We start from the raw sequence: 3,359 nt of genomic DNA, 5'->3' as shown, positions 1-3,359 counted from the left end.
GGTCTGGCCCATCACTCGGACCTACGCCGCAGCAGTCACCCGGGCCATCTTCAAATTCATCTGGAGATCCAAGATGGACCGGGTCCGAAGAGACACAATGTACAAGCCTCTAGATAAAGGAGGGAGGAACGTACCCAACGCCGCCCTCATCCTGATGGCCACCTTTGTGTGCAACTGCATCAAGCTGTGCGTAGACCCCGGGTATGCAAACACCAAGTGTCACTACATACTGAGGTTCTACCTGTCCCCGGTGTTACGAAGGATGGGCCTGGCCTCATTGCCGCGGAACGCTCCAAGCAGTTGGACCGTGCCGTATCACCTATCCTTCGTGGAAAAATTTTTGAAGGAAAACACCTTTGACCACAAGGCAATGAAGCAGTGGTCAGCACGTAATGTCCTCGAGACCCTCAGAGAAAAGGAGACTGTGGAGGATGTTGGATGGCTCCCTGAGCCGACTGTCAGAGCCATCTGGCAGAATGCCTCATCACCAGAACTTTCAAACAAGCACCAAGACCTCGCTTGGCTGGTGGTGAGAAGGACCCTCCCTGTCAGATTCTTCATGTACACCCGAAGGCTCAGCATCAATGCACGCTGCCCTCGGAGTGGTTGTGGGGGAAATGAAACAGCCACACACCTCCTTGTGGAATGTGCCTTTGCAAAACAGGTCTGGAGTGAGATGCAGTGGTATCTGTCAAGGTTCATCCCGAGCAGCTCAGTAACACAGGACTCTGTGCTCTATGGACTGTTTCCGGGGACCCACACCGAGACAGATATCAACTGCTGCTGGAAGGTCATCAACTCGGTGAAAGACGCTCTTTGGTCTGCCCGAAACTTGCTGATCTTCCAGTGCAAAGAATTGTCCTCGACCGAGTGTTGCAGACTGGCACATTCCAAGGTCCAGGACTACGTGCTGAGGGACGCACTCAAGCTTGGGGCAGCGGCCGCCAAGGCGCAATGGGGAAAGACCACAGTGTAAGGTCTTACCACCAAATGTACACCGAGGGGTTGGTAACAGTGTAAAACCCCTCGGTCCGGAGTTCTTTTTTTCCATTACCAGAATGTATGTATGAAAGAAACAAAGTAATGTAAATATTGAAAAAAGAACTGTAACTTATAGTAGGATACGTGTGCAACGTTATCCCAATGGAATCGACGACAAATGAATGTAACTGAGACGGAAATGTACAGTCAAGGTATTTTGAAATGTTCTGTAAAGATTAAGATAAATTTTATGAATAAAGTATATTTTTTGAAAAAAAAAAAAAAAATCTGTTCTTATCGGTTTAATATTGAAAAAAGAACTGTAACTTATAGTAGGATACGTGTGCAACGTTATCCCAATGGAATCGACGCCAAATGAATGTAACTGAGACGGAAATGTACAGTCAAGGTATTTTGAAATGTTCTGTAAAGATTAAGATAAATTTTATGAATAAAGTATATTTTTTTGAAAAAAAAAAAAAAAAAAAATCTGTTCTTATCAGTTTATTATCTGATACGTCCCTTATCTGGGGACCATATATTAAATTGATTTTTGGAGCAGGGAGATGGAATAGGGGCTTGCTCCGTCCACTCCACGCATCAACCTGGTATTGCAGTATCTCCAGGAATGGTGCACACCACCCCTTCTTGGGGAATTTACAAGTCAAAAAACAGTTCAAACACATACAAATACACACTTTATCTCACTCGTAAGAAGTCTTACAACACCAGGTTCTCACTCAATCACTAAACTACTTTGGGGAGACAATTCCCAACTCCATCAAACTGCTCTACATAAACATCTATACCACAGTCTATCGCTTCTCCGCCTTTTGGCTAACATCAAGTGTAGCGCACTTGATCGGGGGAAGCTAAGGATTCGATCTTGATGTCGATCGTGGATTGGAGACACTGAAGACTGAAGAGACGTTTAAGCTCAGCTGCTATTGGTGGATCTTCATGCTGGCCTAAACCTTGGTTTGGGCCTAACGCCGGTACAGTCAAGAGCCAACGTCGGAGCTATGACCACTGCTGCATCCCGACCACCAGGCTGGGGAGTGCGAAACACTGTCCGTGTCACAGTCAGGAAGTCGGAAGGGAAGTCGCCTGTGGATCGAATCTTTTTCGTGAAGCGGGTACTGATCGACTGCTGCGGCTTTCAACCAACAGATATCTTCGCCTTGCAAGATTTCCCCAACAATGGTTACTTCGATGTCACCTTCAGGAATGTAGCTGATTGCATCAAGTTCTTGGATGTGTTTAAAGAAAAAGGCAACCAGAGCCCCCTGTCTATCCTGACTGCGGAGCCTCTGTTCACGCTACCATCGCAGGGAAACCGGGTTGTTACGCTGCACATGTACAACCCCTACGTCCCCGTGACTGATGTGGTTACGTTCCTCGCCAGGTACGTCGACTTGAAAAGCGACAGCATGCAACTAAAGGACACCTTCGGCATCTGGACATGCGAGCACCAGGTCAAGGTAACCCTGAGAAAGAATGCCAATGAAACCATCTTGCACCCAACCTCCAGTTTCGCCATTGGAGGAAACCGAGGCTACCTCTACTACGGGGGGCAGCCACGAGTATGTCACACCTGTGGCAAAGCGGGGCACATGGCCGCCAACTGCAAAGTCACCTTCTGCAAAAACTGCAAGCAGGAGGGGCACATGACAAAGGACTGTAAGGAAGACAAGTACTGCAACCTGTGTGGGCAGGCCGGCCATCTCTACAGGGACTCCCCAAAACGGTGGGCAACCTATGCACAAATCATCAGCAGGGGAGTCAAAAAGGCAACCACACAGGAGGTACAGGCACCCTCCATCGACAAAGACACCACACCACAGAATGCCGAAACTCTACAGCAAGGCCCTCAACAGAATGTGGAGGCCCCAGCACAGCCTGACAAAACAACCCCACTCACATCTGGCGAGGAACACGAGACAACCGAGGATGGAACAAAGAGTGAAGAGCGCTGGGAAACGGCAGGCACAAGAAAAGCAAAGAGGAAAATGAAAAATGAATCAAAGAAACCCCCGACGGGGAATGGTAAAAAGCGGCAACTCAACAGCGCCGACAACTCCTGCGATGAAGGCGAGCAATCAAAGAATAGGCCTCAATCAAAGAGGCAAAGCACCAATGTGGGAGGGGATGCACAGAACCCCCAGACCACAGACAGGAACGAAAACAAAACTCAACCAGAGCACCAACCTCTGGACGATGGGAATCGGCCTACAACCCCAACACCCGCTGACTGCCACGCCGGGCACAACGGCTACACCCCCACCCCCTCCACATTGCACATCCATCAGGCTCAAGACCACACTGAGGACAATGGCAGCTTCCTAAACCCTGATACGGTGAAGCATTTTGAGAACACC

At 48.8% G+C, this 3,359-nt stretch overlaps 1 non-coding gene across 1 annotated transcript; it reads left to right on the top strand.

Moving 5' to 3' along the window:
• The first annotated feature begins 1,439 nt into the window (after window positions 1-1,439).
• Window positions 1,440-1,623, top strand: LOC119979201. Its single transcript, XR_005463683.1, has one exon. It is a non-coding gene; the product is annotated as a U2 spliceosomal RNA (small nuclear RNA).
• Window positions 1,624-3,359: the final 1,736 nt, after the last annotated feature.

This window comes from Scyliorhinus canicula, chromosome 15, assembly GCF_902713615.1.
Source record: "Scyliorhinus canicula chromosome 15, sScyCan1.1, whole genome shotgun sequence".
Classification (NCBI taxonomy): Eukaryota; Metazoa; Chordata; class Chondrichthyes; order Carcharhiniformes; family Scyliorhinidae; genus Scyliorhinus; species Scyliorhinus canicula.
This window is presented reverse-complemented; position numbering and strand designations above follow the sequence as displayed.